The following is a 26,827-nucleotide window of genomic DNA, read 5'->3' as shown; positions in this document are numbered from 1 at the left end:
GAGTTAGGGCAGCTGTAATGTTGGGTTCTCCAAGAAGACAAGAGTGTCATCTGCGTACATGCTTATCTTATCGGATGTCCCATTCATACAAAAACCAGAGATCCCCTCATCCGACCTAATTTTAGCGTCCAATGGTTCTATGAATACAATACATTCTAATACTGTACGGAGCTCCTGCTCCATACAGTATTAGAACTAAGTTTTATGCAAATCGACTTTGGATGTTTCATCCGAAGTCGATTCGCTCATCCCTAATTGTAAGCAGAGATCTTGATCTTGAAACTGGTGATGACAGAAAACTGGAAAGTCCCTTAAATAACTGTTCAGGGGCAATAGGGCAATGTCCCTTTTAATTTGTCTCTCGCTCTCTTATTATACATACAGTTTATATGGAAATATTCACCATATGTTGTGAATATACTTACACAAAACTGATTTCATATGTTCCAGAACATTTTCAGAAATTTGCAGAGAAGAGCTCGGTAACCGCCATGATTACTTTCTAAGCTCTGCGCTAAAGTGACAGGATTAGTACAGCAGATGGTAACTTTTTGCATATGCAGAAAACGCCTGATCTTTGCTGGAATGTTACTTCTAGTTCACAGTAAATGGGGCTGTAATGAGGGGATGCACTTTGAGCAGGGCGATGCTAGGTATACTTCAGCTTGGTAGTAGACGTCATGGAAAATTCTTCATTCTCTGAGCCAAAAAGTCCCCCCTCCCCTGCTGTGTGAGTACTGTCTGCATAAAAAGGGGTTGTCAGCAGTTCAGCCATGCAAAGCTGTTGACAGCACTAGGTAGGGACAGGGGGAGCAGTACAAACTATTATACTTACTTTTTGTGGAGTTTCTATTATCAGGAGTAGTGTGAACATGAACTTTTAGGCTTGTGCTACATGGCAACTTTGGCTGCAACAAACATTGTGTGACCAAAGATCACTGGATAGCAATATAGCAATGCAGACACACAAGTGAATGGGGTTGGAGCAAGTTGCTGCAACTGTAACCAGGACCTCAGAATTGCAACTTTGCAAACCATTGTGGTTGCAGAACCTTGCAAGCTTGTCCCTGCCTTATTCTGCTGGGCACTGCTCCTTAAAGGGGTTCTGCACTTTCATTTAACTGATGATCTATCCTCTGGATAGATCATCAGCTTCTGATCAGCGGGGGTCCGACACTTGGGACCCCCGCCGATCAGCTGTTTGAGAAGGCAGCGGCGCTCCAGCAGTGCCGCGGCCTTCTCACTGTTTACCGCCGGGCCGCCCGCCCACTGACGTCACGACTTGTATCAACTAGAGTGGGCGCGGCTAAGCTCTTTTCACTTGAATGGAGCTTAGCCGCGCCCACTCTAGTTGATACTAGTCGTGACGTCAGTGGGCGGGCCGCCCGGCGGTAAACAGTGAGAAGGCCGCGGCACTGCTGGAGCGCCGCTGCCTTCTCAAACAGCTGATCGGCGGGGGTCCCAGGTGTCGGACCCCCGCCAATCAGAAGCTGATGATCTATCCAGAGGATAGATCATCAGTTGAATGAAAGTGCAGAACCCCTTTAAGTGCACTGGAGAAGGAGCTTCACTGTAAAGTGCTCTCCGCACTGAACTGCTTCACAACCCATACCCTCTGCTCTGAGTGACAGCTGTAGTGGTCTCCTGGTTGGATGCTAGAGCTGTCAGTCGGAGCAGAGGGGAAGGGGATGTGAAGCAGCTCAATGCAGAGAGCACTTCACATAGTTGTAGTTGATAGTCACACTACTACTGATGATTACAGCTCCACACAAAGTAGGTTTGTACTTCTCTCCCCAACCCCTACGTGGTCAGCAGGATTGCATGGCCCAAACTGCTGACAGTCTCCTTCAACTTTAACATTGTAGTGTAAATCAACATTTACACTAAAAATGGTTTGGAACTGCCTGGAATTGACGCTACAATACAAAAAGTTATTAGTTGGTTAAGATTTACCTAGTAAAATAATGACTTCTTTGAAGCCCCATTGTTTCTTGTTACTCTCTTGCTGACCGCATTAGTTCCACAGCAGTATCCCATTTTGCATTCTTCCAGTATGGTGACATCATCACTTGCATTTGTCATGTCTATGACATCACCTAGCACATTATCCCTGTACTATAATATTGCCCAATTTCTGTGCTGTAGCTTGAGTGGTAAGACTATGCTTGTGCTGCGCAATATCCCTTGTGGCAGTGGAGCTGCCAGAGGGCCATATGAGAACAAGAAACTTGAGGAAATAATGTTTTTTTTCCTCTGTGTGGATCAGCTAGGCTGGTAATGAAGGTAATTAGCAGCCACCTGAGGAGCAAGGGTAAAGGTGGACTGGGCTCCTCAATCAGGGCTCCCAGTCTGGGGGAAAAACAGGCTGCGTCAAGGCCTGTGGGAGCCGGGACCCTCTGACCCTGGGTAGGGTAAGCACTGTGTTGTGTTTTGGGGAGCTGGGTGGTAGACCCAGATCCTGATAGAGAGGGAGAAATACTGTGTAGTCAGTGGCCAGACGGCCGTGGAATTGTGTTTATGATTTGTTTGGACTTCTGTAAAAGTGACAATAAAGCTGGTCGTGGCCAGTTTGCACCCAAATCTGCAGTGTTGGAGTGGCTTCTTGAGGTGTGCCAACCGTCTAAGGTGAGAAGATGGTGATCCTGGAGAGCTAAATGACCCAGAGTTGTCACACCCTGCAGTGTGCTATTTCCGTGTCCATTATTTTACTCCTACGACACTACTATGTGCATTTTTCCTGCATATTGAAGACCAAAATATTCATAGAATTTTATGGCATAGTGGGTGTCATAGAACACCCAGGTAGAGGTGATCCCCCACATGGGACACTCCACTTAAGCCTTTATGCTACTGAAAATGGATCACAACTATGCAACTATATATTACATGGATGATGGACGTTTGTCCAGTTGGGAAAATCCACTTAAAGTGGTTTTGCAGGAATTTCATACTGATGACCAATCCTCTGCATAGGTCATCAGTATGTGATCGGCGGGGGTCCGACATCCGACACCCCTGCCAATCAGCTGTTTGAGAAGGTACTGGAGCTCCTATGCGTGCTGCGGCCTTCTCGCAGCTTACAAAGCACAACACCGTACATCGTATAGTGGCTGTGTTTGCTATCGCGCTCAGCCCTATTGAAGTGAATGGGGCTGAGCGAGATACCAAGTACAGCCGCTATACAATGTTCTGTACGGTTGTCACAGGAGGGCGGATGCCTTCTCAAACAATCCAGAGGATTGGTCATCAGTATCAAAATCTCGGAAAACTCCTTTAATGATGGAACCCACATACTCCAATAATAAATCAATTATATAGGGTCCCTGGTGATCAGCTGCCATCGCTAACAAAAATGTTGAGTTTTATATCAGTGGTGGGGTTATGGTTTAAATGACATTTTGGGCTCTGCTGCATCTACAATGTGAAATAACAAAGGCTGGTGTCTACATATATTCACAAATATTCTCCCTAATTGTATTCATTGTTATTGAACTGGTAAAATTAATTACAAGAAATTATAACGTTATAAAGTACTGAAAAACATGTTACACAACAAATCACATTGAACTAAGTAACAGAAGCTAAATAAATAACTAGTACCAGGAGCCAAAAACATTAAATGATTTATGAAATATAGTCAATATCCAGAAATTTATTTTTAACTAAATTGTGATCCATAAAATTGGGATTTTTTTTACCAGTAACCTTGAATCTGCACAATGCTTTCTACATAGAAGATTAAAAAACTATGAAATAAGGGAGTAAGTTTGTTTTTCAAAGTTGGCCCATCAAGAAAGACAAGAAAGTAGTCACTATAATACTGTTCTCTGTGAGCAAGAAAATAACTACTAAATTACGTTATACTATTACATTGGTGCGCCCAGTATAACGGTTTCATGAAATGGGCCCCCCTCACGTACATCTGGGGTCATTTATCAAACTGGTGTAAAGTAGAACTGACTTAGTTGCCCATAGCAACCAATCAGATTCCACCTTTCATTTTGACAGCTCCTTTGGAAAATGAAAGGTGGAATCTAATTGGTTGCTATAGGCAACTAAGTCAGTTCTACTTTACACCAGTTTGATAAATGATCCCAATTGTTACCATATTTACACATTCAATTAAGGGGATTGTCTGATTGTTTGTTTAATACTGATAATTTATCCCCACGATAGGTCATCAGTATCTGATTGGTGGGGGGCTGACTCCTACCATCCCCGCCTTTGAGCTGTTTGAAGAGACCGTAATGCACTGTGAGATCGATGGTCTCTTCCTCGGCCAGTGACGTCACGTTCATTGACATGGCCTAGGAGCAGCTCAGCCTCATTCAAATGAGTGTCGCTGTGCTGCAGTAAAGCTAATCTTCAAACAGTTGATCGGCACGGGTGTCAGTCATGGGACCCTCACCTATCACATAATGATGACCTATCCTGAGGATAGGTTATTAGTATTAAACACTTAGACAACCCCCTTTAAACATCATAAGGGCATATTCAGACATAGTAACCATGTCAGGGTGGTTGCTGTGGTTTTGCTGTAGTAATATAAAAAAAGGAAAAAAACTAACAGGACAATTACATGTATACCCTGAAAGAAATCAGTTTGGACTAACAGGTAATATTTCCACTGATTAGCGTCTTTAGCTTTTCTGTTTTTCTCTCTATTCACCCCAGACCGCCCAGATGATTACCTCCAGGCAACTCAATACTGTCCCTGAAAACAGTAGTGCTAGACAGATAGTGACTCAATAATAGCAACCCAGATTGTATTAGTGCCCGACATAGTAAAAGTGTCCCAAACAGCAATAATGTCATCTGTATGTCCCACACAGCTATAGTGCCGCTTTTTAGCTTCCACAACATAATAAAGCCCCCTTTAGGTCTCACACAATAATAGTGTTGTCTTTTAGGTCCCACACAGCAATATTATCCTGTTTAAGTCCCCAGAATAAATATCACCCTTTGTGCTCCTCCAGATAGAGAATTCAACTATTGGAAAACTGACCCCTATGCACCATAAGACTATATTATAATACTGCTCCTTATGTACAAGAACATACCTACTATAATACTGCTCCCTATGTACAAGAATATAACTACTATAATACTGCCTTTATGTACAAGAACATATCTACTATAATACTGACCCTATGTAGAAGAACATAACTACTATTATACTGCTCCTATGTACAAGAATATAACTACTATAGTACTGCTCGTATGTACAAGAATATAACTACTATTATACTGCTCCTATGTACAAGAATATAACTACTATAATACTGACCCTATGTAGAAGAACATAACTACTATTATACTGCTCCTATGTACAAGAATATAACTACTATAGTACTGCTCGTATGTACAAAAATATAATTGCTATAATACTGCTTCTATGTATAAGAATATAAGTACTATAATAATGTCCGTATGTACAAGACTATAGCTAATATAATACTGCAACTATGTACAAGAATATAACTAGTATAATACTGCCTGTATGGACAAGACCACAACTATTATAATACAGGTCCCTAAGTAAAAGACTGTAAATACTATAATACTACTCCCTATGTACAAGAGTATAACTTTAAAGTATATACTGTCATATGTTTTGGGAGTATTGGATTGTGGTGATATCTCCTTGGTGGCCCTATTTCAACTTTTCACTGTGTACTCATTTACCCCTTAATTCCACAGTTTTGTTCCCTGTACTGCCTATTTTTACCTGTGCTTAAAATCAGGTTGCTATGCAGGTCCGTCTATCTGTTGGAGGACGCAGAAGCACGCAGCCTGCAAGGTCAGATTACTGACAGCCAGGGACTGTAGGTAAATGATTACAGCCAGGTCCTCCCCAGCAGCTGATAACAGTGCCTGGGCTGTGTGCACTTCTCCCTGTCCCTGCGCTTGGCAGACGCTCCCTCACTCAGCAGAGCTAGAGAATGCAGAGCTGAAGCAGCGCAGACCAGGGAAGGAAGATCTGCCGTCTGCTCAGTGTATAAATGAAAGCAACATGTGGTAAGAGGACCCCTTTGTGCTGCAGGAGATGAACCCTTTAGGGTGGAGGGCTCTGGTTACTGACACTTTTGGGGGGCTATTGTTACTGGCTAGTGAGGGCAGACGGGATTAGCCTCAGGGTGAGGGCAGTGGCAGACATCTTAACTGAATAGTGAAAATGCAGTTTTATGCAGACTGGTTGCTAAGAGCTGAATCTTATTAAATATGGGGTAAGTCAGTATAATAGTAACTGATTCTGGAATATCATGTTATTAGTAACTACATATATGAAAATAGAAATTAGGGTCTAAATGTGACAGTTATCCTTTAAGAATTGTCTGTTGCAATGTACAAGAATGCAGCTTTCATAATACTATTGCATATGTACAAGGATATAGCTAATATAATACCACGTCCTATATACAAGAATGGAGTAATGGTGTGCCCCAGTGCCAAGGGAGCTTAGTCTGACAGTGGGAAGCTATTAGGCTGCTGGGTCAGGCTGCCTGCAGGCACTGTGTTGTGGCACATATGATCTTTTTTAGGGCATTTTTTGCTGTGCTTTAGGCAATAAACATCAGTTCCAAATGTTACTTGGAAACCTGCTGGAGTTATTAAATGCCGCACAAACATGCATTTTTTTCTAGTTCATTTTTATTTTTTTACACTTGAGGTGCGTTTTTTGAATTAATGATGTTTTTTCAAATGGCAGCATGCCCTGGTGTGACCTTTTTTCCACTCATTTTCCAGCTTCTTTTGTCCCATAAAGAAGGATATTCATTGTTTTATTTTATCCCCTGCTTGAAAAAACACGTGGCATTTTGTGTTGTATTCTTTAGGCCTCATGCACACGACCGTTGTTGTGTTCCGTTCCACAAAATGGGGTTCTGTTGTTCCGTCATCCTTTTTTGTTTCCGTGTGTCTTCCTTTATTTTTGGAGGACCACCAGACATAAAGAAATGTAAAAAAAAGACAGGTTTGCCATGCAAATGATAGGAAAAAAAACAGACGCAGATGACAATCCTCCGCATTTTTTAGCGGTCCCATTGACTTGTATGGGTCCGCGAACTGTTTTCCGCGAAAATAATAGGACAGGTTATAATTTTTTGACGGACTGGTACCACGAATCACGGACGCGTATGGCAAACGGTGCATTAGCCGAGTTTTCAACTGACCCATTGAATATCAATGGGTCCGCAGAAAATCATGAAAAACGGTGCAACGGACACGTAATAAAACAATGGTCATGTGCATGAGGCCTTAAAGGCATTTTTGCATCAAGGGTTTATTGGCACCATTTTTGGGGTAAACGCCCTAGAGCAGAAATGCTCAACCTGTGGCCCTCCTGCTGTTGTAAAACTACAACTCCCAGCATGCCCTAATAGCTGTAGACTGTGCAGGCATGCTGGGAATTGTAGTTTTGCAACAGCTGGAGGGCCGTTGGTTGGGCATCCCTGCCCTAGAGAGTCCTCATTTTTCTAGAGCTGACACTTTTCCCCATTGGTCCCTTTCTTAATATCTCCTGATGTCCTAGTCGGGTTAAATTGTTGATTTCAGATTATTTTACATGTGAATATTGTGCCGGATCGTCACTGTATTATACAGGCTTCTGATATTGCACACAATGGGCCGGTATTTGAGCCAGTTGTATAGTTTTAGGTTGCTCTTTATGAGAACATTGTAGGCGAGCTCTATAAACTGAACTTTCTCTCAATTTCCTCCTGTTCACAAGGCCTTTTAAGCATTTTGATAAAGAGTGCCCATTACAGTGAACAAATAGTTACCTCTGCATGGCAGTGTGTTATATCTGTCAAATACATTAAACTCCCTGTCAAAACAGCACAAAATGGGAGAGATTTGTACAGCGATGCCTGCGCTCTGTTTTCTGAGTAAAGTGCACCCGTTTCCACAAGAAAGCATAAAGGAAAGTACTTCTCAAGTAAGAGATTGATCTATTACCGGACACATTATTTAATGTTACCTTCCATGTGGTAATGAACATTTATATGTTGTCTTCTTCCGGAAACGTTTTAGGTTATGTACCAGCCACGGGCATTGTCAGTCAGATGTGGGGTGGGTTTTAATGAGGCCTGTGTTGCAGACATTATATTGTGCCAGTTAGAGGTGAGTACAAACAGCATATGGCCCCTTGTTCTCTATGAGCAGAGGTGTAGCCGTAGGGGGTGTTGGGTTGCCGAAAATGGCCCAAACTCTGCCACAACAGAAGACAACGGGGTTATAAACAGCACGTTAGCTGGGGGCCCTGATACTGATGCTGCATCAAGAGCTTCACGTTACATCTCTCACCAAGTGGGGTGGTGGTGGGCATCCTTGTATACAGGGCTGCTGTACCATTGTTAAATACAGTGTATAAGCAATTTCTATATTTCAGCCCCATTTAAAGGAGTTGTCCCACAAATAATATTTAAAAGTTTTCAAACCAGCACCTGGATCTGATTACTTTTGTAATAGCATGTAGTTAAAAATGTATTATAGCCACTGAGTTATTCAATAAAATGGATCTTTATAGCGCCACCTGCTGTTTGCTCTTTTTCTTTTTTCTTTGTCCAGATCACTAAGATGGAAGCACATGCTCAGTTCTACCTTTCAACTGCCGTCAGCAGCAACATAGAGGACACACCGTCTGAGAAAGGAACACACCCTCTGAGAAAGGAACACACCCTCTGAGAAAGGAACACACCGTCTGAGAAAGGAACACACCCTCTGAGAAAGGAACACACCGTCTGAGAAAGGAACACACCCTCTGAGAAAGGAACACACCGTCTGAGAAAGGAACACACCCTCTGAGACGCCATCTTGAAATAAATCTAGCAGAACAATTAGAGCAATGAATGGGGAGATTTCTGGATCCATGGAGGTTAAAGGCTGGTTCTACCATTGTTGAAAAGAGGTTGTCGTGTACTAAACTATGTATGATTTTCATTTTTTTACATTAATCATGATATAACTCCTTTAAGATGCAGCGATGCCTGTCTGCCACCAGGTGTCAGTGCTCAGGGATGTAGCTATATGGGGGGCAGAGGTAGAATTCACTCCTGACTATATACATATAGTGGTTGAAACTGAATATTTCTGATAAAATAACATTCTGTCTAGGGGGAGCTTAGAAGCTTACAGCAGATTGTTGTATTATTGAGTTCAAGTTATGAACAGTGTTCAGTAAATCTCTTAAACTGCCCCTAGTGGTGGCTGCAGGTAGTTTGATGTTTATTTTTTAGGTATACGTCTATTCAAGGGGACTGGAGCTCTCTATCTTAAAAATGAAGCTCCCAAATAAAATATATATTTTTTAAATCTTTCTACCTACTCTTAGGGCTTGTTCACACGAGCAAAACACAGATGGCGCCTGTGTGCCTTCCGCAATTTGCGGAACGGAACAGGAGGCCTATTATACAAATGCCTATTCTTGTCCGCAAAACGGACAAGAATCGGACAGGACTCATAATTTTTGCAGAACGGAGCAACGGATGCGGACAGCACATTCATTGAAATAAATTGTTCCGTATACAGACCAAATGCGGAATGCAGAAAACGGCCCGTATACGGAACGCAAAATATGTTCGTGTGAACGAGCCCTTAGAGATAACTTTTTTCCATGCATGTCCAGTAATCAAGAACATCTTTCTACCTCTTCACATTGGTATCGCACATAACACGTTTTGCCTTATATTGTCCACACTTCACACCTGAAAATCTTGGATGCTAAAAAAAAACAGACCGAGAGAGAACAAGAGTTTTATGACTTTGCTCCCAGCAATCTCGAAATTCAGCGTGTGTGAAATATACACCTTGCTTCCAAATTCGATGTCTCTCTAACCTTGATGGAGGTTCTAAATAATTACTATACATGTAAATAAAGCCATTTGCATTCCTTTGAAGTCTCCTTCATTCTAAGTCAGTCTCATTTCAGGAAAGGTAACTCGCTTTTTTTTTTTTATCTGCATTTTCAAGTACTTTAGAGGAGTTTCATTATCAAGTTTGTTGTATTAAAACCTTTTACACCACCACCACCACCACCATACCTCAGACCTTGGATGCTTCACAACCGACACGGATCAATTTTCTAGAAAATATAAATCAATATACAGTATATAGAGCCTCCACTTTGATTGTCCCAAGCCAGGCTCAGAGCCACACATCCCATTCCATATTGCTTCTATGGTAAACCGCACCTCCATTGACTGGCAGGAGTTGGTAGAGACCTCAAAATGGTGGTGCAACAAAGCTGGTTGGGCACAAGACTGCAGAACTGATCTTTACCTATAGCAGTCATCCTTCCCATGTCCCAATGGTGACGCTGAGTCATGGTACTCAAATACACCCAGGACTTTCGTTAGGGCTGAACTACACAACATTTGGACGGTTGCAAAAGCCATATAAATGAAGTATATATGAATACTGTTAGAAAACAAGACACTTAAATTCACCAGTGGCTGGAAGGAACCAAACACTGAGATGATCCAGCAATGGAGAGGATGACCTACACGTAGATGTCAGATGAAGGAAAGTGGACAGAAATGGAGCAATAGTGAGCTAACTCTTAAATAAGTTAAACCAGCAATACCCAGAACCATTCAACAGCACTGCAACAAATCCCCAAACTAAACCCTAAACTATGAGGAACTACAGTTTTCAGAATACACATAAAACACACTATCAGAAGTAAATACCAGAAAGCAGAGAATACATACGTAGGGTACTTTCACACTAGCGTTATTCTTTTCCGGTATTGAGTTCCGTCACAGAGGCTCAATACCAGAAAAAAATGCTTCCACACATGGGAAACAGTATACCCAGCAACCAGAACGAAGTGAAACTTGGCTATAAATAGGCTCAGAATCAGAACTCCACCCTAGTCAACCAGGCAAGGGTAGAAGATAACCAAACCCAGATTCAGATGTTAGACAGATGCATAGCAACTGCCCAAACAAAAGTTAGTAACTAAGTGAAATTGACTCAACAAGCAAAGCCCTGTGGCTGGTAGAATGTGGAACCATCAGGGAATGAACATCTTTTGTGTATGAAAGCTCCCTGCAGGCATACGATAGGAAATGGCCTATTAATTGTATGGCAAATCCCCCCTTCCTCAATCTAACCCATTAAAAGGTTTTTCCCAGAACACACAAGGGTTTTCAAGCCAAAACAAAATATACCTAGAACTAATAAGAAAACTGTGAAAAAAATGTACAGTTTAGTCAGTAACTTCACAGATCCCCTGCTACTCCTGTTCCAATTCTGCATGCTCCGCTCTTCACTTCCTGGTCAAGTAATGATGTGTCACCAGTAATTGGCTGCAGTGGTCACATGTGCAGTACCTCACACCTGGGGGTATATGCAAATTGTTTTCATTGTTTTGTATTATAATGTTGTGCATTTTTTATGTATTTGGCTGAACATACCAGCAAACCCCTCTTGGTAGGAGTGAGCTGGTCCTGCTTCCTGCCAGAAGGGGGAGTTGCTGTATAGATATAGAAGGCAGAGGAAGCATTCTGAAGATCTCCTGCTCCTGATAAAGATTTTCCAGAAAGACCAACTCAATTTAGCATCAAGCAAATATTTGAGAGACAAAACAGCAGAGTGAACAGCTAAAACCTACATTGTACACACTGCTGTAATGTGAGGGACTACAACTTAGACACCCATCATCCAAAACCACCACCAGACCAGTTCAAGTTCAAGTCTGAACATGACAGTGGATACTTATGCCCACAAGTGCTATGTTGCAGCCATCCAACTTGCCTCCATAGCTCATTAACTGGTGCCAGTGACTGCACTTTGAATCTGCTGCCATTGAATGAACCAGAAGTCACATTTTGCACTTAGTAAAAAGAGACTGTTATATGTTCATTTCTGGCTTCTGGCCCCATTCTTCAAACTACATTTCTACTGCACTGATCCCCAGGTAGCAATGGCCTGATGGAGTACACCGTGACACATTATTAACAAGGCCACTACCACTCCCATCATCTCTGCACAGGCTCATCAGGGGCTTGCTGTACATGCCCCTGTGTCAACACACTATCGCTGCCAATGTGTAAAGCTGGACTGAGATTTTACTACTGTATAATTAAAAGTTTTACAACTTTCTAATAAAAGTTTGTTTTGCAACTTTATACTATTAGTAAAATCTTGCTGCTAACAAATAGGAGCATTGTTTGCCTGCATAGGATTAAAATATGTACAGACCTTATACTTCTTACAGCTGAAGGTTTGCTACAATAGTATCTATTTTTTTCACAGTTCTGATAGATATAGACATCAGATGTCAGGTAGTCACAGAGTACCTTCACCAGTCTAAAATGCAAATTGTTACTGATGATCATTAAAAATCACCCAATTTGTCTCCTTAAAAAGCAATTAACAACGAGGCTATGCAGGACAAGGAAAGGAAAATTGACTCACCCTCACAATTGCCCTATCAAACTATAGGCCCGCCTTGCAAAACGGAATGGCCGCCTGATAGGGGCGATCCCGTGTCAGGAACCTCCTGATAGGCCCTATATGTCCCTGATAAGGGAAAGATACCGCCACCCGAGACCTAGTATGACTACAGTCCAATAGTAATGTAATAAGTCAATGCATATATCAGAAAATAATTCCCACAAAAATAATCACACACAATACATATATGCTCCCAAGTAAACCAGTGGTGTCCAGGTTTTGATCACCAGTGGAAAAAAAAGGAGCACATACCATATGTCCCAGGAATGCAAACTTTGTCTCGACACGTTTCTCTGAACCATTCTCTGGGGTCAGTTCATCAAGGGACCACATATTACAAAAAGACTCCAAAAAACAAACAATACAGAAATGGAGGCAATAGTATGTGCGCAAATCAGATTTGCCACATATTTGGGACCTAATATAATACATCTGCATCACATACCAAATGTCCACACTGCTGCTACTACTGAGACCCTTTTAAAATTCTACCACACACCATTTAAATATTGATAATCAAAGTTTGGCTTTCAATAAAATTGAAATTACAGCAGGATAGGCCAATAAACATAACAATTGCTATGACAGAAAGGGTAGGATATGATTATACTTCCCCAAATTCTAGATGAGATGCCCAGCCTGGAGAAGGTACGATAAGGGATCAGTCTGGGTCAGCACAGGAGCATTGGTGGTGCAGTGGTGGCCATCTTGATGGAAAGTCTGGTCTCTGTCCATATCAGCATGCAATCAGCGTCGCTCTAAATACCCGTGCACCGAAAACTGGAAGTCACATAACCAGAAGTTGGTGGTGGAACGCAAATAAAGGAAGTAAATCGCAGCTATTACTGATAATACAGAAAAAAGGACAAAGAAACTATTGGGCATAAAAATAATTGTACAGATGAGCAGGATCAGAAGTAATCGATCCGAAACGCGTAGATGTGAATACACTCTTCTTTTTACTGCAACACTAAGAATAAAGGCTGTCATTGAATAGAAGCTGGAGGTCTGTACTGAAATTATTATTGCTTTTTCCTAGATGAGCAGCCATGGTAGGTGCTCCTTTTTTTTCCACTGGTGATCAAAACCTGGACGCCACTGGTTTACTTGGGAGCATATATGTATTATGTGCGATTATTTTAGTTGTAACTATTATTTTCTGATACGTGAATTGATTTATGACATTACTATTGGACGGTAGTCATACTAGGTCTCGGGTGGCGATATCTATCTCTTGTCAGGGACATATAGGGCCTATCAGGAGGTTCCCGACACGGGATCACCCCTATCGGGGTGGCAATTCCGTTTTGCTAGGCAGGACCTATAGTTTGATAGGTCAAGAGTGAGGGTGAGTCAATTTTCCTTATTCTGCACAGCCTTATTGTTAATTGCTTAAGGGCACAAATTAGTTGATTTTTAATGATCATCAGTAAAGGTTACATTTTACACTGGTGAATATACAATGGTATCTAATCTAAACAATCTTGCATGGTGAATGTTCTCCCTGTTTTTTCCAGCATATTCTCCCACAATCATGCTGATAAGCTAAAGGGGTTTTTCAATTGGAATTGGGGGCAGTGGTCTCAGAGGTGGTTAAAAAAATTGAAGAACCGATACATACCTTACCAATCCTTTAATTGGCTCCCACTAGTCCCTACTGCGAGCGTTAGCACACAGAAAATGCCCACTCAGCCAATCACCGGCTGAAGAGGGTCGCCATTGTGGCCAGTGATTGACTGAGTGGGCATTTCTATTTTCTGTGTGTTGAGATGGGACCAGGAAGTGTACACCAGTGGGGACTGGAAATAGGGAATCGGTGAGGTGAGCATCTGTTCTTTTATTTTGTAACTCCCTGTGAGCTCAGAATCAGAACTCTACCCTGTCAAAGCTAGATGATAACCAAACCCAGATTCAGATACACAAAGTCAGTACCTAAGTGAACTTGAAGCTACAGAGGTCTTGACCCTGTGAACTCACTACCAATTTTTCTCCCACTGGAAAGCTCATTTAATTGGCTTCCTATGAAATTGACCCTTGTATGCTTGTGTATGAGATGGGGAAATTAGATTGTAAACTTCACTGAGGACAGGGACTGATGTGAATGATGATAATCTCTTTACAGCACTGTGGAATAAGTTGGTTCTATATCAACAATAGAATTAAATTATCTGTGAAAAAATAAATAAACAGTCTTCAGGAAGCAAAATTTTTCATATATTGATGCATTTTAGAAAAACCATCAGGACCAGAAATATAAAAAACTGAATAAAGTCTATGAGTAGAGATGAGTGAAGGTTTGAAAAATTCGATTAGGCTGCTTTGCGTAAATTCAACAAGAAATTTGATTAGTTACGAATTACTTTGTCATGAATCACTTTCCAATGTATGGGGTGCGCGCAATGACAGGGAGCGGCTACTGTGCCGCCCCCTATCATTTAACCGTCAGATGCCACATTCAACGCTGATCATGGCATCTGTGACTCACATTAAACTGTTCAGGGGGTTATCAGGGATTTAAAAAAAATCCTTTGGCAGGTTTTCTTAAATCAAGATGGGAGCAGACAGCCTCTTCGCGAGCATAATTTATTTTACTTTGAGCCATCATTTTAGGAAAAATGGATTCGTTACCACGAAGCGGGAGGAAATTTGGCTTTGTGGCAAATAAAATTTTTCCTGAAATTCAGTTCTAAATCTTCTTTGGGTACTTCTCTATGAGGCTTTGCATACAGACTGGTCGGCTACCACATAGACAGTACACAATGTACGATGACTGGCAGTGGGGTAAATGTACTGTTCACTATATAAAGATGGTGCCCAAGTCCACTATAGCAGCTGTGCATTTGATCATCTACTGAACTTCTTCACTGCCATCATCGGAAAAATGTCTTGACCTTACTCATACAGTGAACATTTACAGAAGAAATAGGTATGAAATCCAGCTCTTGACAAACAAGTGGTTCTTTATTTGCAGCGCAGTAAAAACTTCCAACAGACAAACGCAAAAGTATGTCTACGCGTTTTGGACCCTTGTATTCCGATCCTTACTCATGACATATATAACAAACAATAAACAGTTTCCTATATACTCTTCTTACACCTATCCACAAAGATTCTGGTGTCATATGATCGGAATACGAATACATGATACACATGATATAAACTCTCATATTCTTCTATAACAAGTTCCATAAAAACATCTGCATATAAACAATGCAATATACAGCAAGAAAATTAAACAATAATATTGTAGTATTAAATCCTGTCTTTTATTCAAGCCCAGAGGAGAACATGAACCTAATTAAAACATCCCAAAAGCCTCTCTATTGAGAAGCTTCCTTCTATGATCGCCACCCCGCAGAGGAGCTGTACCCCTTTCTATACCCTGTGCACTTAAAGCTGAAGTATCGCCCCCATGCACTAGGGAAAAGTGTAGACTAACAGCGGAAACATTTCGTATTTTAAAATGCGGTACATCTGAAATATGTTTCCTTATTCTAGTTTTTATCTCATTAGTGGTACATCGTACGTATTGAAGCAGACATACAGGGAGTGCAGAATTATTAGGCAAGTTGTATTTTTGAGGATTAATTTTATTATTGAACAACAACCATGTTCTCAATGAACCCAAAAAACTCATTAATATCAAAGCTGAATATTTTTGGAAGTAGTTTTTAGTTTGTTTTTAGTTTTAGCTATTTTAGGGGGATATCTGTGTGTGCAGGTGACTATTACTGTGCATAATTATTAGGCAACTTAACAAAAAACAAATATATACCCATTTCAATTATTTATTTTTACCAGTGAAACTAATATAACATCTCAACATTCACAAATATACATTTCTGACATTCAAAAACAAAACAAAAACAAATCAGTGACCAATATAGCCACCTTTCTTTGCAAGGACACTCAAAAGCCTGCCATCCATGGATTCTGTCAGTGTTTTGATCTGTTCACCATCAACATTGCGTGCAGCAGCAACCACAGCCTCCCAGACACTGTTCAGAGAGGTGTACTGTTTTCCCTCCTTGTAAATCTCACATTTGATGATGGACCACAGGTTCTCAATGGGGTTCAGATCAGGTGAACAAGGAGGCCATGTCATTAGATTTTCTTCTTTTATACCCTTTCTTGCCAGCCACGCTGTGGAGTACTTGGACGCGTGTGATGGAGCATTGTCCTGCATGAAAATCATGTTTTTCTTGAAGGATGCAGACTTCTTCCTGTACCACTGCTTGAAGAAGGAGTCTTCCAGAAACTGGCAGTAGGACTGGGAGTTGAGCTTGACTCCATCCTCAACCCGAAAAGGCCCCACAAGCTCATCTTTGATGATACCAGCCCAAACCAGTACTCCACCTCCACCTTGCTGGCGTCTGAGTCGGACTGGAGCTCTCTGCCCTTTACCAATCCAGCCACGGGCCCATCCATCTGGCCCATCAAGACTCACTCTCATTTCATCAGTCCATAAAACCTTAGAAAAATCAGTCTTGAGATATTTCTTGGCCCAGTCTTGACGTTTCAGCTTGTGTGTCTTGTTCAGTGGTGGTCGTCTTTCAGCCTTTTCTTACCTTGGCCATGTCTCTGAGTATTGCACACCTTGTGCTTTTGGGCACTCCAGTGATGTTGCAGCTCTGAAATATGGCCAAAGTGGTGGCAAGTGGCATCTTGGCAGCTGCACGCTTGACTTTTCTCAGTTCATGGGCAGTTATTTTGCGCCTTGGTTTTTCCACACGCTTCTTGCGACCCTGTTGACTATTTTGAATGAAACGCTTGATTGTTCGATGATCACGCTTCAGAAGCTTTGCAATTTTAAGAGTGCTGCATCCCTCTGCAAGATATCTCACTATTTTTGACTTTTCTGAGCCTGTCAAGTCCTTCTTTTGACCCATTTTGCCAAAAGAAAGGAAGTTGCCTAATAATTTTGCACACCTGATATAGGGTGTTGATGTCATTAGACCACACCCCTTCTCATTACAGAGATGCACATCACCTAATATGCTTAATTGGTAGTAGGCTTTCGAGCCTATACAGCTTGGAGTAAGACAACATGCATAAAGAGGATGATGTGGTCAAAATACTCATTTGCCTAATAATTCTGCACTCCCTGTATATCACATGTGATCAGGTACACTGCAAAAGTGAAGATTTACGTTATCAAGCAACTGCTGACAATTTGTGCCGCTGGACCTTTTGGTTGCCTTTGCCGGTAGAAGTAATCTTAGTTGTGAGTTACCAGCATCTCTATATACACTGCAATAGGAAAGGTTTCTAATGAAAAGACAGTAGTCAATATTTGAGCTAGATTTAATTTAGATTTTAATTTCAGATGTATATTTTCCTTTTCTCAAAGTGTAATCTGCAGCATGCCAAGTAGTCAATGACCTGTGAAACTTCACACCTCTCCATAAATTGTTCGTTTGGCCAAACATAGAATTGTGGGGTCATAAGGAACGTGAATTTAATATTCCTTTCATCAAAGAGAGGAAGCAATTCTGTACAAGTAAATTGTTATTTTTTTAATAATAGGTCCAAAATTACATGCTGACTGATTTGACAAGAAATCATTATAAGTAGAGATGAGCGAATTTATTAGAAACTCGATTCGGGTGATTCGCCGAATTTCACCCAAAAATTTGCTTCGTCACGAAGCGCATCTTTTTGTAAGTTGCAGGTGCAATGACAGGGAGCTGCGAAAACGGCCCCCCCCCCCGCCCCCCCCCCGTCATTGTAACCCTCAGATGCCACATTCATATATGATCGTGGCATCTTAGTGTAATTTCACACTGTTTTTAACAATAAAAAAACAATTACATCAAACTTACCGCCTCCATTTGCTTGCGACGGGGCGGCCGCCGCCATCTTGATTGAAGATCTCGGCCGAAATTCTGTGCGGTGCGCGATTACGTCATCACATCAGCTGGCGTGATGACATATGACGTCATCACGCCGGCCGGCTTGATGATGTAGTTTCGTGCCGCACAGGATTTCGGATGAGATCTTTCAAGCAAGATGGAGGCTGGTGGCCCATCGCAAGAACTGGATAGTGCCCTAACATTTAGGTGTTACATCCTTACATAGGAAGTTGTGACTCCCACATCCCAACTGTGGCACAGTGTCTGATGAAGGCCTGCGAGCCGAAAACGTTCAAATACAGTGCGTTCAACTATATGTATCGAGCAAACTGAGTAATAAAAGACAAACTCAAAGAAACAGAATTCAGAATTTACTAGTGAAAGAAAGGGGTGGGAACCCTATACACAGCACACTAGACGGGAAGCAATAAAGTTCGTCTTCGAGCAAATGGAGGCAGTAAGTTTAAATTTTTTTGTTTTTTAGACAATTTTAGGTTAAATCAATTTACTGACACAAAGCACGAGGAAATTCGGCTTCTCGGTGAATCGAATTTATCCAGAAATTCGGATCGAATTCCACTTCGTGGAATTCGATTCGCTCATCTCTAATTATGAGGATCAGAGCTTGTTTTTTTTTAGATACAGAACTTTAAATCACATGCTTTCCTTTACACAGTCATAGAGTTATATGATAACATTCTGACTGCCTGCAGCTACCACTAGGCGGAGGCACCGTATGCAAATTTATATAGCTCTTGATAAACTAAATCCAACTTCTCTAAGCTCCCCCTAGTGGTGGTTGAAGATTGGTGGAATTTCAGTTTTAGCAGGAAATTGCTAAATGTGTACTTCCTCAGTAAGTTACTGCTGATTATCTAAACAAGCACATAACTAATCCCTTAAAGGGGTTGTCCCACGAGAAATATTCAGCATTTTTCAAAAGGCACCTGGATCTGAATTCTTTTGTAATTGCATGTGATAAAAAAATTAGCATAGGCACTGAGTTATTCAATAAAATGTATCTGTATAGCGCCACTTTTTGTTTGCTTTTTGGCCTTCCAAGACCCATAATTTTTTGTATTTTTCAGTTGACATAGCCATATAAAGAGTTGTCTTTTGCAGGATGAGTTTGATTTTAAAAGGGCTATACAGTGCCAGAATATTGATGACCTATCCTCAGGATAGGTCCTCAATATCAGATTGGCAACGGTCCACGTGAATCAGCTGTTTGAAGGGATTGCAAGCACTGCTTCCTCTTCAAAGTTTACTTGCATTTTCTACTTTCTAGCAGCGGTACAGGGTAATTACAATGGTACATCTCAATCACTTGAATGTTGTCGACCATGATATACTGATATACAGAAGAATTTCAGTGATAAGAAGATCACGTTTTCAAATTTAAAAAAGTCTTTAGAAATGTAAAAAATTCACAATAAATTACCATTTTCCATTCAAAAATTCTTCATTATGCGAAAAAATAAAAAACAAAAAACAATATACACAATGGGTATCTGTATCAATCCAGATTAGAAAATGAACACATTACAGGGCTTATCTAGGAAATGATAATGAAGCTATCCTCCCCAGTTTCAGGGAGCCGCTGCGCTCACCGGACAGTATAGCCGATTTGCTATGTATTGCAGCTCAGCCCCATTTACTTCAGTGGGGCTGTGCTGCAACTTAGCCATGTGACGGATGAACACTGACGTCACATGGTCTAGGAAGAAGCTGCAGCGCTCATGGAATGTCCTGCTTCTCCTAACAGCTGTTTGGGGAGGAGGTTTGGGGTGTCAGACCTTGCCGATCTGATATTGATGACCTATCTTAAGAATAGGTTGTCAATATTATTTCCAGAATAACCCCTTAATTATCCCACATGGTGAACACAAAAAATCTAGAAAATAATGTCAGAATGGTAACCTTGCCTCCAAAAAATGGAATAAAAAGTGATAATAGAGTTATACTCTATGTAGCCGAAAATAGTACAGATGTAAAAAAAAATAAAGCTTGCCCCACAAAAAAAATAAGCCATCACATAATTCTGCTAACAGAATAGTACAATATGGCGACACAAAAACACATTTTCATATTTTTTTTGCAAAAAGTGCTTTTATTGTGCAAAAGTATTAAAAGAAAAAAATATATACATTTAGTATTTCCATATTCATACTGACCCACAGAATAAAGGTAACACGTTACTTAAGAGGTGAATGGTGTGATAGTTAAAAAATAAATGGTAGCATTTGTGGGTTTTAATTACATTCTCCCTCAAAAAGTTAATAAAATTTAGTCAATAAGTTATATCTACACCAAAATGGTGCCGCTGAAAAATACAACTTATGTTGCAAAAAACAAGCCCTCATACAGCTACATTGATGGAAAAATACAAATAATTTCATAATGCAACAATAAATAAGAAAATAATTGCTGTGTCTTTTAGGATATTCCAGGTACTACAAGTTATCACCTATCTACTGGTCTGATCGGTGGGGGTCCAACTATTGGGGCCTGCCTCGATCTAGAGATTAGGGGTCTCTTCCCAATGTCCTAATGGGGCAGCAGGTTGAGCTTGCTTCCTGCCACATCATTTATTCTCTATGGACCTCCTGGAGACAGCTGAATGCTGTACTTGGCTATCTCTGGTAGTCCCACAGAGAATAAATGAAGCAGTTGGACTCCACTGATCCCAATATTGAGGGTCCTGTTCCCTTGTCCACCTGGTGCGGCATGTCATGCATGCACTCTGCTGCTCCATTCATTCTCCAGGGGATTACTGGAGATGGCCGCAGGAATTGGACCCCTGTTCTTAGGATCAAGGAGGTCCCAGCATAGAGGGTAACTTGTAATAACTGGAATACATTTATAAAGCGAGTGCCTTGCGTGAACTATGGCTGTGAATGTGTGTACTCCCCGTGTCTTCATCTCAGTGCAGTTCTTGTCACTGTTGCCGTGTAGGCTGGCTGCAGGATCTCTCGCGAACTGGCTGCAGGTTTTCTCCTGTGTATGCTGGTTGCTTGGGACTGCATACTGGCTGCGGTGTTGTGTGTGAACTGAGGCCTGTGTTTGTGGGTTCCACGTCCATATATCTGTAGTTCCTGTCACTGTTGCCGTGCTGGCTGCGTGTGCTTTGTGTACTGGCTGTGGGTGTTCCCATGTATGCTGGTTCTGTGATACGTGCTGGCTGCAGCCTTGAGTGTTAACTGTGGCCTGTATTGTTTGTTCTGTGTCTCTTGTTAATCCTGGTTCTGTTGGGGTTAACACTCCCTAATCTCTGCCTGGGTGTGGATTACCAGGGTCCCTTATTATTGCGTGTCTAATAAAAGAAAGTCAGTCACGTAGTTCTTTTGGATACTATTGAATACTTGCGTTGCAGGTCCTTGGAGTGTTGTGGGTCAATTCACACCAGTTTCCAATGCGATAAAGTAAAGAACCGCGCTGCCTAAACAAGAATTTTTTTCCACCGTGCTATAAGCCCATCGAGTTGATACAGGATAACAGTGCTTCCCAGCTCTGGATTCCAAACGCACCTCCTGGATTCCTCTGCAGGGCACCAAAAAATCACACCTTAGTGAAGCATTTCAAATGCAGGTAAAACAACTTGTGGTTTATTATACTCACAAACGAGCTAAAATATATAGCATATATATATAATCCTGGTAGTAACACTCCGCTGCCCGACCCGGGTTTCGCACTCAAGCTTCGTCAGGGGCAAAATCTATGGACATTGGGAGGCAGGTGCTTTCAAACACCGCACCCCCTCCCCCACCCTCCATCACAATATGGCACAATATAAAACAAAATATAAAACAAAATACAAAACACTTCAGCAATCATCTGACCCTCCCTCTTATTTCAACCCATAAAATCCACAATAAGATCCACAGTAAAAGACACAAAATGACTCCTTTGTTTCTATTAATACCAATGTATCCACATTTTTCATTCATAAACCGGTCACATGTTGCGATCAGCCAATCTGAAGTTTACAACCCCATTCATTCAGCACACACCCTCCTCCAACAGGTGCGAGGAGTATCCTCATTGAGCGTCAACATTCATCTTTTTATTCAACATAATGGCTCCAGTATATTTAGTCTTATTTTCTCACATGATGTTATGTATCCCTGTTGGATCCCTTTCACAGGATGGATCCTACAATCATACCAAACATGATTTTATATCAAACTCTGCATTTAACCCTTTTGGTTGCAGTGTGTTTAGTCGGTATATCCACTCGACTTCCCTGCGATTTATCTGCGCTACCGCATCCCCCCCACGCCTGTGTGTTTTGGCCACTTTGATTCCTGCAAATATTAAAACTTTTGGGTTATTTTCATGACACATTTTGAAATGCAGTGAAACACTATGTGTGGTTAAAGCTTTTTCTATGTTTCTAATGTGCTCTTGAATGCGCACTTTTAATTTTCGTAAAGTGCGCCCCACATATTGAAGCCCACATGGGCATTCCAGCAGATATATGACCCGGTCATTTTCACAGGTGCAGCTTCCTTTTAGTTTGAATATTTGTCCACTGCTGTTGGATTTAACGCTCTCAGCGGATTGGACCCTATTGAGAGAGTATCTATTTTTACAAGCCAAACAGAAACCGCACCATGTGAATTTGCTCATGCTATTTTTGGTCCTCACTGGCGGTATTCCACTATGAACAAGGTGAGTTGCTATATTAGGAGCTTTCTTAAAAATAATATCAGGATGAGCTGGTACATCTTTACCAATGACTGGATCGGTTTTTAGGACAGACCAATTTTTCTTTATTGCGTTCTTAATAAAACCTACATCAGTGCTGTATTGTGTCAGAAAGAAATCCTTCTTCTTTTTTTCTTCTTTGTGACCAATTTTGACCATTCTATTTTCCTCAATCTTTATCCTACAATCTTCTAGTGTACCTTCTTTATAGCCTTTCTCCAAAAACCTCTCTTTTAGTATTCCACTCTGGGTTCTATAATCTTCAGTGTCAGTACACTTATGGGACATTCTTTTAAATTAACCACTAGGGATGTTTTTTAGCCAGGGGTCATGGTGACAACTGCTAATATCTATATATGCATTAACATCTGTTTCCTTGAAATGTGTTTTGGTCTTGAATCTCCCCTCCTCTATTATAATGCATAAATCTAGGAAATTGATCATTGTGGCACTAATGGAGCTCGTGAAGTGCAGGTTCCACATGTTCACATTTAAATTGGATATAAACACCTCAAGTCCCTCCCTCTCCCCCTCCCATAGTACCAAACAATCGTCGATAAATCTTTTCCAGAGAGTTAATTTCCCTCTGGAATTTTCCTCTCCGAGTTGTGGGATAATAATCTCCTCCTCCCAGTACCCCATAAATATATTGGCGAAACTCGGGGCGAATTTCGCCCCCATCGCCGTCCCAATGCATTGTACGTAGAATGAGTTGTCGAACCAAAAGTAGTTATGGTCCAAACAGAATTCCAGGCAATCCAAAATGAATTTGCCCTGGATTTCTGTAATTTGAGGATCACTCATTAACCTGTTCTCTACTGCTTTTAGTCCTAATGATTCGGTTATGACAGTGTACAGAGAGGTTACATCTATTGTGGCCATCCAGATGGTATTATTACAGGGACCCACATTTTTTATCAGATCAATTACACTACCAGTGTCCTTCAGGTAGGACGGGTTCTTTGAGACATACCTCTGTAGGAAGAAATCAATGTATTCAGTTATATTGCTTGTCAGGGAGTTAATCCCTGACACTATCGGTCTTCCTGGGGGGTTTACTGCGTTTTTGTGCACCTTAGGTAGATGGTATATGACGGGCATCACTGGGTTTTGCACAGGTATTCCAGCTCCTTCCGATTCAGCATACCTTTTTCAAATCCCTCCTTTAGCAATCCATCTAATTTCTTTTTATATTCAAAGACTGGGTTACTCCTTAGTTTTTTATATTTTTTGTCATCTGACACTAATCTGACCATTTCTTCTTCATATTTCTCCTTATCCATTATTACCACTCCCCCCCCCCCCCCCGGCTTTATCCGCTGGTTTTATGACAATTAGGGGGTTGGTTTCTAGATCTTTTAGGGCCTTTCTTTTCCTCTTTGCTTTTCCTCTTTCCAATTTCCTCTAATTCTTTTAATAGCCCCCTTTTGAATGCCTCAATTCTGATTTTTTGGAAATAATTTTGATTTTTCTTTTAACTGAGTATGGACGATCTTTTTAGTGTCTTCTGCATTCTTAATAGGTGGAGTTTGATTGTTGATGCAGTATTTGGCTATATTTAGTTTTCTAAATCACAGAACTATAGTGGCCAATATGGGGGAACTGCCCAAGCCCCAAACACTGTAGCGTGTTTCTCATTGGGCGAGCAGTCCCACCACATGTGAACCACAGAAATACAGTGGCAAGTATGGGGGAGCTGCTCAAACCCCAAACACTGTAGCGTGTTTCTCATTGGGGGAGCAGTCCCACCGCATGTGGACCGCAGCAAACGACCATCCCGAGCAAATAATGCGTACAAAGGAGGACACCAGCGCGGTCCACATGCACCACAGAAGCATCCTACACAGACTGCAGCATTGTGCGGATGAAAATACAATTATATAAATCACTGAAAAAAATGCACCAAACGGATATATCACTGACTATACTAGCTGGTCATACAAGCAGATATTAAAAGCTGAGACTTTTGCCAATATATTCCTGTCAGAAAGATATCGGAGCCCATCATGCACCACGTCACGGTCACTCAGCATGGCAAGGGGTCCTACCACTGCACTAACTATGGTGTGAACACGGTCTGAAGGTGATGAAATCCAGCTCACAGCCAAGCTTCCACACAACCGCATAGCAGGTCAGCTAATGCAATGTGAACACAACCAGACTGTAAGCCACACCCATATCAGACCATGTGATGGAGGTTTCCAGGTGCAACAGAATGTTCAATTGCCAGATGGAGGCCCATTCAATACATATAAAACAACATCACAAAAATATAGTGGCCAATATAGGGGAACTGTCTCAACCACAAACACTGTAGCGTGTCTTTCATTGGGCGAGCAGTCCCACCGCATGTGAACCACAAAATTACCGTGGCAAGTATGGGGGAGCTGCTCGGGGGAGTGACCGTGACGTGGTGCATGATGGGCTCCGATATCTTCCTGACAGGAATATATTGGCAAAAGTCTCAGCTTTTAATATCTGCTTGTATGACCAGCTAGTATAGTCAGTGGTATATCTGTTTGGTGTTTTTTTTTTAGTGATTTATATGATTGTATTTTCATCCGCACAATGCTCCTGTCTGTGTAGGATGTTTTTGTGGTGCATGTGGACCGCGCTGGCGTCCTCCTTTGTATGCATTACTTGCTTGGGATGGTCGTTTGCAGCGGTCCACATGGGGTGCGATTGCTCCCCCAATGATAAACACGCTACAGTGTTTGAGGTTTGAGCAGCTCCCCCATACTTGCCACGGTAATTTTGTGGTTCACATGCGGTGGGACTGCTCGCCCAATGAAAGACATGCTACAGTGTTTGTGGTTGAGACAGTTCCCCCATATTGGCCACTATATTTTTGTGATGTTGTTTTATATGTATTGAATGGGCCTCCATCTGGCAATTGAACATTCTGTTGCACCTGGAAACCTCCATCACATGGTCTGATATGGGTGTGGCTTACAGTCTGGCTGTGTTCCCATTGCATTAGTTGTCCTGCTATGCGGTTGTGTGGAAGCTTGGCTGTGAGCTGGATTTCATCACCTTCAGACCCTGTTCACACCATAGTTAGTGCACCAGAGTTAGTGCAGTGGTAGGACCCCTTGCCATGCTGAGTGACCGTGACGTGGTGCATGATGGGCTCCGATATCTTCCTGACAGGAATATATTGGCAAAAGTCTCGGCTTTTAATATCTGCTTGTATGACCAGCTAGTATAGTCAGTGATATATCCGTTTGGTGCATTTTTTTCAGTGATTTATATATTTAGTTTTCTAATAAATCTGTGAATGTCCAGAAAGGTCTCAAACTTATTCAATTGTTTTGAAGGACACTGGTAGTATAATTGATCTGATAAAAAAATTGGGTTCCTGTAATAATACCATCTGGATGGCCACAATAGATGTAACCTCTCTGTACACTGTCATAACCAAATCATTAGGACTAAAAGCAGTAGAGAACAGGTTAATGAGTGATCCTCAAATTACAGAATTCCAGGGCCAATTCATTTTGGATTGCCTGGAATTCTGTTTGGACCATAACTACTTTTGGTTCGACAACTCCTTCTACGTACAATGCATTGGGACGGCGATGGGGGCGAAATTCACCCCGGGTTTCGCCAATATATTTATGGGGTACTGGGAGGAGGAGATTATTACCCCACAACTCGGAGAGGAAAATTCCAGAGGTAAATTAACTCTCTGGAAAAGATTTATCGACGATTGTTTGGTACTATGGGAGTGGGAGAGGGAGGGACTTGAGGTGTTTATATCCAATTTAAATGTGAACATCTGGAACCTGCACTTCACGAGCTCCATTAGT

At 41.5% G+C, this 26,827-nt stretch overlaps 1 pseudogene; it reads right to left on the bottom strand.

Moving 5' to 3' along the window:
- The window catches only part of LOC122926223, a 60,105-nt pseudogene extending 35,804 nt beyond the window's left edge, over positions 1-24,301 (bottom strand).
- Positions 24,302-26,827: the final 2,526 nt, after the last annotated feature.

This window comes from Bufo gargarizans, chromosome 2, assembly GCF_014858855.1.
Source record: "Bufo gargarizans isolate SCDJY-AF-19 chromosome 2, ASM1485885v1, whole genome shotgun sequence".
Classification (NCBI taxonomy): domain Eukaryota; kingdom Metazoa; phylum Chordata; class Amphibia; order Anura; family Bufonidae; genus Bufo; species Bufo gargarizans.
The sequence above is the reverse complement of the archived record's forward strand: the minus strand, read 5'-3'. Positions and strand labels throughout refer to the sequence as shown.